This window comes from Dysidea avara, chromosome 4 (assembly GCF_963678975.1).
Source record: "Dysidea avara chromosome 4, odDysAvar1.4, whole genome shotgun sequence".
Lineage (NCBI taxonomy): Eukaryota > Metazoa > Porifera > Demospongiae > Dictyoceratida > Dysideidae > Dysidea > Dysidea avara.
In genome coordinates this window covers 34,866,072-34,878,821 of record NC_089275.1, presented here as the reverse complement: position 1 = coordinate 34,878,821, position 12,750 = coordinate 34,866,072, and the positions used below count along the sequence as shown (strand labels likewise).

Genomic DNA, 12,750 nt, shown 5'->3' with positions numbered 1-12,750 from the left:
GTTATTCTGTAGGGAATTCAGCTACAAACAAGTCACCCTGTAGTCAGATCAACTAGAAGAAGGTACCTAATAGAGAGTTCAGCTACAAAGAAGCCATCATGTAGAGAGTTCAGCTCAAATAAATCACCCTGTAGAAAATTCAGCTACAAACAAATTGCCCTGTAGAGAGATCAGGTAGAAGAAGTTACCTTGTAGAGAGTTCAGTTACAAAGAAACAATCATGCAAAGAGTTTAGCTGCAAACAAATCACCCAGTAGAAAGTTCCGCTATGAACAGATCACACTATAGAGAGTTCAGTTAGAAACAATTCATCCTGTAGAGAGATCAGCTAGAAGAAGTTACCTTGTAGAGAGTTCAGTTACAAAGAAACAACCATGTAAGAGAGTTCAGAATCAAACAAATCACCTGTAGAGAGTTCAGCTAGGAACAAGTCACCCTGTACAGAGATCAGCTAGAAACAAGTCACCCTGTAGAGAGTTCAGCTAGAAGAAGTTACATTGTAGAGAGTTCAGCTACAAAGAAACTACCATGTAGAGAGTTCAGCTGCAAACAAATCGCCCTGTAGAGAATTCAGCTACAAACAAATCACCCTGTGGAAAGATCAGCTAGACGAAGTTACCTTGTAGAGAGTTCAGCTACAAACAAATCACCCTGTAGAGAGTTACAAACAAGTCACCCTGTAGAGAGATCAGCTAGAAGAAGTTACATTGTAGAGAGTTCAGCTACAAACAAATCACCCTGTAGAAAGATCAGCTAGAAGAAGTTACCTTGTAGAGAGTTCAGCTACAAACAAACCACCCTGTAGAGATTTCAGCTAGAAGAAGTTACATTGTAGAGAGTTCAGCTACAAAGAAACTACCATGTAGAGAGTTCAGCAGCAAACAAATTGCCCTGTAGAGAATTCAGCTACAGACAAATCACCTTGTAGAAAGATCAGCTAGAAGAAGTTACCTTGTAGAGAGTTCAGCTAGAAACAAGTCACCCTGTAGAGAGTTCAGCTAGAAGAATTACATTGTAGAGAGTTCAGCTACAAAGAAACTACCATGTAGAGAGTTCAGCTGCAAACAAATTTCCCTGTAGAGACAAACAAATCACCCTGTAGAAAGATCAGCTAGAAGACGTTACCTTGTAGAGAGTTCAGCTACAAACAAATCACCCTGTAGAGAGTTCAGCTAGAAACAAGTCACCCTGTAGAGAGATCAGCTAGAAACAAGTCACCCGTAGAGAGTTCAGCTAGAAGAAGTTACATTGTAGAGAGTTCAGCTACAAAGAAACTACAATGTAGAGAGTTCAGCAGCAAACAAATCGCCCTGTAGAGAATTCAGCTACAAACAAATCACCCTGTAGAAAGATCAGCTAGAAGAAGTTACCTTGTAGAGAGTTCTGCTAGAAACAAGTTACCCTGTAGAGAGTTCAGCTAGAAGAAGTTACATTGTAGAGAGTTCAGCTACAAAGAAACTACAATGTAGAGAGTTCAGCTGCAAACAAATTGCCTTGTAGAGACAAACAAATCACCCTGTAGAAAGATCAGCTAGAAGAAGTTACCTTGTAGAGAGTTCAGCTACAAACAAATCACCCTGTAGAGAGTTCAGCTACAAACAAGTCACCCTGTAGAGAGTTCAGCTAGAAACAAGTCACCCTGTAGAGAATTCAGCTAGAAGAAGTCAGATTGTAGAGAGTTCAGCTACAAAGAAACTACCATGTAGAGAGTTCAGCTGCAAACAAATTGCCCTGTAGAAAATTCAGCTACAAACAAATCACCCTGTAGAAAGATCAGCTAGAAGAAGTTACCTTGTAGAGAGTTCAGCTAGAAACAAATCACCCTGTAGAGAGTTCAGCTAGAAACAAGCCACCCGTAGAGAGTTCAGCTAGAAGAAGTTACATTGTAGAGAGTTCAGCAGTTTAGCTGCAAACAAATCGCCCTGTAGAGAATTAAGCTACAAACAAATCACCCTGTAGAAAGATCAGCTAGAAGAAATTACCTTGTAGAGAGTTCAGCTACAAAGAAATCACCCTGTAGAAAGTTCAGCTACAAACAAGTCATCCGGTAGAGAGATCAGCTAGGAGGATCACCTTGCAGAGAGGTCAGCTACAAAGAAATCACCCTGCTTCATCTTTTTTTTTCCTGTAGTAAAGAAAAAATGACAGGTTAAAAAGCCCTAAAGCCGGCCATATGCCGGCTTTGGGGTATACAAATACAAAAAGAAGTGAAATCTAATCCAAAACAGCCAAGCTGTAAAAAACAAAGTGCGGCCCTGAGAAAGGCTATGGTGAAAAAAGATGTGAAATCCAAGGTGGCGGCCAAGAAATGGCTGTGATGGTAGGTTAATGGTAAAAATTTTAATAACAACAATTCAGGTGAATTTGGTGCCGCTTGGTCTTGGCACAAAATTCACTTGAATTGTCGTTATTAAAATTTTTACCATTAACCTACCATCACAGCCATTTCTTGGCCGCCACCTTGGATTTCACATCTTTTTTCACCATAGCCTTTCTCAGGGCCGCACTCTGTTTTATACAGCTTGGCTGTTTTGGATTAGATTCTCTTTGTACCCTTCAAATCTAAAGTTTGTGTAAGTTATAAGAATTTTTGTAAGTGTTATGAAAAGAAAATATTTAGGTGAACATTGAAGATGCATACCTTAAAGATGGCTGTACTGATCTACAATTGGAAGGAAATTCTAAGGAAATATAAATGGGTGCTGTTTAGCCATTATTAAGGTACAATTGTGTGAAATTTCATTTTCTTGGTTCATGCATACCCAGACAGTGACACACTGGCTATTTTGGCCACATGACACATTATTGTGTGTTCTGGTCAATATAAATTTCTTAAACATATCTAACCAAATTAATTACTGTAGGGAAACAATAAATTATATTGTCAAATCATCAACAGCTACACTTGTGCAGTGTACTACAATAAAGAATGTGAAACCTTGTACTCTGAATAGGAATCCTTGTGGTGTAAATCATGACTCTTACTTTAGAGGCATGTAAAAGGAACACAGTAACTACAAAGCTGTGAAAATGTTCTAAAAGTATAAGTCAATATTTGGAACCCATTTATCACTTATCACAACAGAAGAGACTTTCACACTGTAAGTATTTACTTAGTTCACATTGTCTGTATATGCCTCTCCTGCTAGCCCACCACTGCGAAACTTTCAATGAATAATTATACTGCAGAAATATTTATCATCTAGACTTTTAGATATTGACAAATCCAATCTGAAAGTGCCATGAAAAAGCACCTGGGTGATTCGCTGCTACTGCATGATGACCTGTTGAGTGCTGTATTGCTTTACACACTAAGTATACCTAGTTTTATTGTAAACTATTTTGTGAAGCAATATTATTGTATCACAAACTACCACATAGAGGGAAACTTTGGTGGTGGAAAAGTTTGGTGAGTTGGGTGATTTGCTACAAATTTGCCAAGTTTAACCTGCCAATTATTGTATCACTTGAGTTTATAGCTAAAGATTGAGCTTAAATTTGCCAATGTTTATTTCACCGAATGCAATTTAGTTTGCTATTTTTCAAAGTTTCCCTCTATACAAAACTAAGTTTTATTGTAAACTAGGTTTGTGAAGCAATACAGTGCTTTTTTATACAGTAGCTATAAAACCAGAAATCATTTAAATACTTCACCCAAAGTATACCAGATTAACAACTAATCAAAAGTGATGTGATGTCAAAATACATTATAGCTTATAAAAATTCAAGGGGCTAGGACGGGGGGTTTGGATGGTTCAGGTGAACCATACTTTTAGAGGACGAATTTAAAAATCACACTAAATCTTATAGTCCTGGAGCTCTCTGGTTGCTACTTGCACACTGGCGCGGGCTCTGCACTACTTTAGAGGATCACATTGCATTAATAATGATGAATCAAGTACTGCATCACATGAATTGTACACATGATGCATGGTGGAAATGGCAAAGGACTGTTGGTTGAGACAAGGCAACAGTTGTGATCAACTTAGGTGGTTTTGTTATACGTTAGTTGATGTATATTTACACGATGAAGGTTTGTTTATTTGTCACATGCTGCAGGCACATGGTGTCTCAAATATAATGGAGATCTGAAGTTACTGACCATCAACAGGAGGACTGACCGAGAATGATTTATACTTGGAAGAAAGTATTGATAACTAATGGAGGGTTCTCATGTGTTAGGATGTTGAAGCTAGCTGTTAGTGTGTTGTCTAAAAATGAAGATCAGCTAGTTAGTATTAGGTTTATAGTTTCTATAAGCTGCATAAACAGCAGTGTATTGGCTGTAGCTAGCTAGATGCACAAACAGCACCTTTTATTGTTACTGCCTAAGGGCACATTTTGTGTATGCATCATTTTCATTCAAACATTGTCCAGGAGAAGCAACCAGGCCTTATTGTTCCCCCGAGGACATTCCATGTACTTCAATTCCAAACCCCTTCCAGAAAACTCCTAGTTACACCTCTGAAATTATTGTGATACGTAGTGTTGATATTGATGTTTCTCTTAATCTAACCATCAAGTCTTACAGCTTAGAGATTATACTTTGATGTTTTCTTTGTACAAAAACATAATAATTTCTGGTAACAGTATAGCCTTTGGCTTTCCTGCTTTTTAGACTATGCACACAAATGATGTCATATGTGAGCGTCTGAGCGATTACTTCTAATGCTGCATATTAATGTTATACCTGTACTTCATGGTATCAATTACTAACATGGACTGTCTTACCGAGCAAGTACTCTTTAAGGTTTATATCAGAACAGATAAAACTGTGCATTATTCCCTAGCAAGAATGCTAAAATACATTTATAGTTTCATGATTAAAAGTACCCACAGAAGCTATATAATCAATTGCATACATTGGATTGAGTTATTTCATTTTTTACAGCACTAGTAGGTAGATACTGAGTATTGGTACACAGCCATAGTAACACAACTACACAGCCTAAGTATTATGTGTAAGTTGTGGTAGTTCTCTTTGTCAGATGTATAAGTGATAACAGGTATCTTTGTCTGCATGTTGATCTCACTCCTAGGTGGCAAATGCTTCAGGTTGAGAGGTACGTATGTTAACAATGGCGGATCCAGGATGGGGCATTTGGGGCAAATTCCCTCCCCCCCCCTCCCTCCTCACCTTTTGGAGGAACCATACGTCTGATTAAATTACTAAACTTTGTCAAGGCTAGATCAATTAACTCAATATGCAAATTTTAGTAGCATTTATTACAAATTCACCTGAAATTAAAGTAAAATCAAAGTCAAACCAGCTGTGAAATTCCCCCAGCACCTTCGTGCGTACTAAGCACCTCTAAAAAATTATCGTGTTGCTGTTGATTAAGAGATTCATAGCATTTACACAGATTTTAAGACTCTATGACCATCTGCCAAAGCCAAAATGTCAAAAATCAACAGTGAGACACTACCAAGTGGTGATTATTTGCTGCTTCAAAAATGCAGCAACTAACAAGAGAATCTGGCTTTCCCCCACCCACTTACAACTCAGCCTGCTTGTGCCCCTCCCCTGCTAGCTCCTGGATCAACCCCTGGTTAATTCAGTGGGCAACTTTTAGCTGTACCAGCTGACCAGATGTTTGTATTTATAATACCCACTTCATGAACAGAGTCCTATATGGCAATATATTACTGGCTCTGCAAAAACATACATTATGGTAGGCTATGGTGAAAACCAGTGTTATAACTTTCCAAAACTCAGTTTTTACGTCATACGGTACTACTGTATTTTCCTTTCTGTGCACTCTATGTAACCTCTGTAATCCTGTAATCCAGAATACCTCAACATTGTCTTGTGTACCAAAGACATTTTCTGCATAACATTATCTTTATAATCCAACATCTTCACTAATCCGACACAATTTTCTTGTCCCAATAGGTGTCAGATTATAGAAGTTTCCTTGCATTAGCTAACATTAGGGCTAGCTATAGCTACTTGGTCAGATTGTATAGATATACCATAACACATTTCTCTGTAAGGCTGGTGGCTAGTGTAAATGTCAATGTGATAGAAGGTACATAGCTACTTTTTAGAGTTTAGTGCATGCATGAAGTCAAATTACAAGACTAGTTTTCGCAAAGCCAGTTACATGTAAAATTTAATTGTGACTGGGCCTGCGAAAATAGGTCATGTGGGCACATGATTTTTCCCTACTTTTTCAAACTTCTATCACTCATTATGCTATAGCATTGTAATTTTCAGCTCTTAATAAGTATTTAATTGGCTTTATGATACAAGTTACAGACTTCAACTGTTCTGTTTCAATACTGAGATATGACCTGTAGAATGACGGAGTGTAGTTTTTGCCCACATTCCCTATTTTCGCAGGCCCGTTCACAATTATCTATTGTTGAGGACTATTAGCCAATAGCTAGATCCTCTCCGAGTTAGCAAGCAAGCTATAGCTAACCTACCCAAGCTATAGCTAACCTACCCCAGGTAGCTGTACTTGGTGTTTATAAATCTATGTATGTATATATAGAGAGAGACGTCTTGTATTGTTAAGACAAAATACAACTTAAGTACAGAGCTAGGTCTAGACTCAGGGGTACCAAGCACTGGACTGGATGGACAGTACAGGAGCCTTGGCAAGACTAACACTATTAAATTACAATACAAAAATAGAGTAATAATTAATATAGCACGCAGAAAAGTTCAGTTTAATCTATAGAATGATCCCAGTCGGGGGAGGTTCTGCACTTAGTACACAAATATCCGACTGCTGATCTCGCTGATGATGCTAGTCTCGCGTGACTGTATAGCCCGGTTGTCTCTTTCTTTTCCATTGATTGGGCCACATAGCTACTACAGCATAGAGGTCCGGAGGCTCACAGCTACGCGGTCGTAGTGCCGGAAGACCTAGCTACTATAGTGTCTACTAAATAAAAACAAACTGAGAGAACCTAGCTATCTACATGATGATTTTTATTAATTTGAGAAAAATTTACAGGGTAGATTAAAGGCTAAAGAGCCTATAAGAACACCCCCAATCAAATCATGTAATAACGACACCGTGACAAACTACAAAAATATTAACATAACGCAAAAAAACATGAACTACTGAGTTAGCTATATACATGCAAAATGATTAAGTACAGCAGAACGATTTAGCTCGAGTCGCAATTTAGTCTGACACGCGCGAGAGGTAGCCAGCGCCCACGCAAAAACCCAACACGGTGTACGAGAGTCCCAATATTTAAGAATTTCAAAATGTATTTCTGTATTATTTCAATAAATATTTCATGTATTCATATGTATTTATAATTGGATTTCTCAGATAGGTGTACGAGAGTCCCAAGACGTTAGCTACCCCTTCGACACGCGAGATCGCTTTATTATTATTATTATTGGGGGTACAGGTAAGAAGGTAAAGCATGTAAAAACCTGATCTAAATAATCAAATTACTACAAAAATAACTATACAATATCATACTGGTAATCATAATAAAATCTATCAAGGTGTGTCTTAAACAAATCGGTTGAATCAACGTTAACTGAATCATGTGGGAGTCCACTCCAATCACTTACCGTTTTACATTGTTGTGGCTTACTTTGGGTGTCAATCAATCGTCGCAGCTCATCCATCATGTTCCCTTTTTCTAGTAGCGACTTTAGACCTCTCAATCAATATAAACGCTATACACGTAGCAATTAACAGATCATCCTGTGGTTTCAATGTTTTGGGCAATTGGAAACAATGGAAATGGAAACCGGAAACGGAAACAGAAATGGTCAAATCATCCCGCATCATAATTATAAATGCACTCTAGAGTAAAACCCTTGTTCAGTGGCCACCCACCTCTTATAAAGACCACCTCTGTACAAAGACCACATTGTTTGGGCCTGTAACAAATATTTGGTCCGGGTGCATAAACGGTCCTGCTGAACCACATATGTTCGACATAAATGGTCCGGCCGGACCAGCTATGACAACAAAAATGGTCCTACCCAAGCAAAAGTGGTCCGGGTTATAAATGTCAATGCTAAAGCTAATTAAGCCACTCGTCACTACTTGCTGTGACTAACTATACCGAGTGACAAAAATAATACCTATTATACCTAACTTTAATACTACCAACTTAACCAAAGTCAAAGTCTGGAGACAGTTCGTCCTCAGCAGCAGTTAGCGAATATACTGGCGGAGTAGCTACCATCTTCGCATTATACTTCCACAAAGTTACAGACAGTTGCTGAAGAAGTTGGCAACTAAACCAAGCTATATTATTGCTATAGCTACGTATAGCTATATATCAAGACACACGGTAGTGTGTTGTGCGGCCCAAGAAGCCGGCGCGTAACACCCGTGAGTATATTGACAGGAAGAAAGAAAACGCAATTTTCGCACCTCCGTAGCTCTGTGCTGCCTTGATGAAACAAGACGATTTTTGCTGTGGACACTCCCTCCAACTTCAGCACCCCACATTCCAAATTTGAGCGAAATCGTTTCTAGCGTTCCCGAGATATGCGACTTCAAAAATTGGCTTAGTTTCTTCGTTTTTTTTTCTTCCTCTTTTCGCACACTTACAAAAACTGCTATAAAACGCGAAAGTCATATCCGATCGCCTTGAAATTTGGCACACAGAAGGGGGGTATAAAGGCGCACCTCTGTACCAACTTTGGCTGGAATACGATAAACAGGCAAATAGTTATGAGCGATTATTCACGAAAAATAACACCAATATGTTGTCACGCCTACAGGGTAAATCGCGTATGGGAAGAAGCTGAAAATTTGTGGGTAAATAGGTTAACGATTGAACCTCAAACCTTTTGTGGTTTGAAAGAAATCGAGCTAAAAACCAGGAAGATACAACGAAAAAACCAACAGTGTGTAACAATTACGCAATCGAGATTAGCTAATAAAAAACAACTGCTTGCCACGCCTACTAGATAAACCGCTTAGGGTAATTCTTTGAAAATCACTGTACAGATGGAGTTATCATCGTAGAAAGGCTCTTCAATGGTGTAGAAGAATCAGACTTAAAGCCACGGAGTTATAACACGAAATCCAACTTGGTGTAGCAAGTGCAAGATCGAGATACTCTAATAGAGCAGTCACCCTAATAGAGCAGTCAATCTGAAAAGAATTAAAAAGATCAGCTAGAAACTAGTAACCTGTATAGAGATAAGCTACATACAATTCACCCTGTAGAGATATCGGCTTGAAGAAGTTACCTTGTATGGAGTTCAACTACGTAGTTCAGCTAGAAGAAGTTACCTTGTAGAGAGTTCAGCTACAAAGAAACCACCATGTAGAGAGTTCAGCTACAAACAAATCGCCCTGTAGAGGGATCAGCTAGAAGAAATTATCCTGTACCAGGGGCGGATCCAGAGTTTGGAAAGAGGGGGGGGGGGCACTTTGCTGAAAAAAAAAAAAAAAAAGGTCAAAACAAAAATAGCTAGTTATCCTTTACCAAATATATTATATCACGCATGTTATGTAAAATTTAATCCTTATTTGTAGCTTCATAGGTAAGCTACACTGCCTCATGAACATTGTAACTGCTTTATTAGAGTAATTGACTACTCTATTAGAGTAACTCGATCTTGTATGCAATTTCTTGAGGGGGGGAGGGCATTTTCCCCAAATGCCCCATCCTGGATCCGCCATTGTGTACAGAGTTCAGCTACAAAGAAACCATCATGTAGAGAGTTCAGCTGCAAACAAATCACCTGTAGAGAGTTCAGCTACAAACAAATCACCTGTAGAGAGTTCAGCTACAAACAAATTACCCTGTAGAAAGATCAACTAGAAGAAGTCACCTTGTAGAGAGTTCAGCTACTAACTAGTGACCCTGTAGAGACATCAGCTAGAAGAAGTTACCTTGTAGAGAGTTCAGCTACAAACAAATCATCCTGTAGAGAGATCAGCTAGAAGAAGTTACCTTGTAGATAGTTCAGTTACAAACAGTTCACCCTGTAGAGAGATCAGCTAGAAGGACTCACCTTGTAGAGTGTTCAGTTGCAAAGAAACCATGCACCATGTAGAATTCTGTAATAAATATATGTATTATATATACGTATATGTATATATATATATCTAATCCAAAACAGCCAAGCTGTAAAAAAACAGTGCGGCCCTCAAAAAGGCTATGGTGAAAAAAGATGTGAAATCCAAGGTGGCGGCCAAGAAATGGCTGTGATGGTAGGTTAATGGTAAAAATTATAATAACGACAATTCAAGTGAATTTTTGTGCCACTTGGTCTTGGCAAAAAAATTCACCTAAATTGCCGTTATTAAAATTTTTACCATTAACCTACCATCACAGCCATTTCTTGGCCGCCACCTTGGATTTCCAATCTTTTTTCACCATAGCCTTTTTGAGGGCCGCACTGTTTTTTTACAGCTTGGCTGTTTTGGATTAGATTTCATTTCTTTTTGTATTTGTATACCCCAAAGCCGGCCTATGGCCAGCTTTGGGACTTTTTTAACCTGTCTTTTTTTCTTTACTACAGGAAGAAGAAAATGTGAAGCAGACGTACTTTAAATATTTCTGATTTTATCAGTAAATGTACAAATTATATATATAATACATATATTTATCAAAGAACTCTCCATGGTGGTTTCTTTGTAACTGAACACTCTACAAGGTGACTTCTTCTTGCTGCTCTCTCTGCAGGGCGAATGTTTGTAGCTGAACAATCTACAAGGTAACTTCTTCTAGCTGATCTATCTACAGGGTGATTTGTTTGTAGCTGAACTATCTGCAAGGTAGCTTCTTTTAGCTGATCTCTCTACAGAGTGATTTGTTTGTAGCTGAATTCTGTGCAGGTGATTTGTTTGCAGCTGAGTTCTTTACAGAATGGTTTCTTTGTATCTGAACTCTCTACAAGGTAATTTCTTGTAACTAATCTTTCTACAGGGCAATTTGTTTGTGGCTGAATTTTCTACAGGGTGATTTCTTTGCAGCTGAACTCTCTACATGGTGGTTTTTTTGTAACTGAACTCTCTACAAGGTAATTTCTTCTAGCTGATCTCTCTACAGGGAGATTTGTTTGTAGCTGAACTCTCTACAGGTGATTTCTTTGCAGCTGAACTCTCTACATGATGGTTTCTTTATAGCTGAACTCTCCACAAGGTAACTTCTTCTAGCTGATCTTTCTACAGGTTGATTTGTTTGTAGCTGAACTATCTACAAGGAAACTTCTATAGTTGATCTCTCTACAGGGAGATTTGTTTGTAGCTGAACTCTCTACAGGTGATTTGTTTGCAGCTGATCTCTCTACATGATGGTTCTTTGTAGCTGAACTCTCCACAAAGTAACTTCTTCTAGCTGATCTTTCTACAGGGTGATTTGTTTGTAGCTGAACTCTCTACAAGGAAACGTATTCTGGCTGATCTCTCTACAGGGAGATTTGTTTGTAGCTGAACTCTCTACAGGTGATTTGTTTGCAGCTGAACTCTCTACATGATGGTTTCTTCGTAGCTGAAGTCTCCACAAGATAACTTCTTTTAGCTGATCTTTCTACAGGGTGATTTGTTTGTAGCTGAACTCTATGCAAGGAAACTTCTTCTAGCTGATCTCTCTACAGGGAGATGTGTTTGTAGCTGAACTCTCTACAGGTGATTTCTTTGCAGCTGAACTCTCTACATGATGGTTCTTTGTAGCTGCACTCTCTATAAGGTAACTTCTTCTGGCTGATCTTTCTACAGGGTGATTTGTTTGTAGCTGAACTATCTACAAGGAAACTTCTATAGTTGATCTCTCTACAGGGAGATTTGTTTGTAGCTGAACTCTCTACAAGGAAACTTATTCTGGCTGATCTCTCTACAGGGAGATTTGTTTGTAGCTGAACTCTCTACAGGTGATTTGTTTGCAGCTGATCTCTCTACATGATGGTTCTTTGTAGCTGAACTCTCTATAAGGTAACTTCTTCTAGCTGATCTTTCTACAGGTTGATTTGTTTGTAGCTGAACTATCTACAAGGAAACTTCTATAGTTGATCTCTCTACAGGGAGATTTGTTTGTAGCTGAACTCTCTACAGGTGATTTGTTTGCAGCTGATCTCTCTACATGATGGTTCTTTGTAGCTGAACTCTCTATAAGGTGACTTTTTCTAGCTGATCTTTCTACAGGTTGATTTGTTTGTAGCTGAACTATCTACAAGGAAACTTCTATAGTTGATCTCTCTACAGGGAGATTTGTTTGTAGCTGAACTCTCTACAGGTGATTTGTTTGCAGCTGAACTCTCTACATGATGGTTTCTTTGTAACTGAACTCTCTACAAGGTAATTTCTTCTAGCTGATCTCTCTACAGGAAGATTTGTTTGTAGCTGAACTCTCTACAGGTGATTTCTTTGCAGCTGATCTCTCTACATGATGGTTCTTTGTAGCTGAACTCTCTATAAGGTGACTTCTTCTAGCTGATCTTTCTACAGGTTGATTTGTTTGTAGCTGAACTATCTACAAGGAAACTTCTATAGTTGATCTCTCTACAGGGAGATTTGTTTGTAGCTGAACTCTCTACAGGTGATTTGTTTGCAGCTGATCTCTCTACATGATGGTTCTTTGTAGCTGAACTCTCCACAAGGTAACTTCTTCTAGCTGATCTTTCTACAGGGTGATTTGTTTGTAGCTGAACTCTCTACAAGGAAACTTATTCTGGCTGATCTCTCTACAGGGAGATTTGTTTGTAGCTGAACTCTCTACAGGTGATTTGTTTGCAGCTGAACTCTCTACATGATGGTTTCTTCGTAGCTGAAGTCTCCACAAGATAACTTCTTTTAGCTGATCTTT

At 38.6% G+C, this 12,750-nt stretch overlaps 1 protein-coding gene and 1 long non-coding RNA gene across 2 annotated transcripts in view; one reads left to right on the top strand and one right to left on the bottom strand.

Annotated features, from left to right (window-relative positions):
• LOC136254799 (uncharacterized) overlaps nucleotides 1-12,750 on the bottom strand; it is a 43,857-nt gene that overhangs the window by 5,665 nt on the left and 25,442 nt on the right. The window lies entirely within an intron of this gene.
• On the top strand, nucleotides 2,541-4,023 carry LOC136254801 (uncharacterized). Its single transcript, XR_010700764.1, has 3 exons — nucleotides 2,541-2,573; nucleotides 2,621-2,721; nucleotides 3,811-4,023. It is a non-coding gene; the product is annotated as an uncharacterized lncRNA (long non-coding RNA).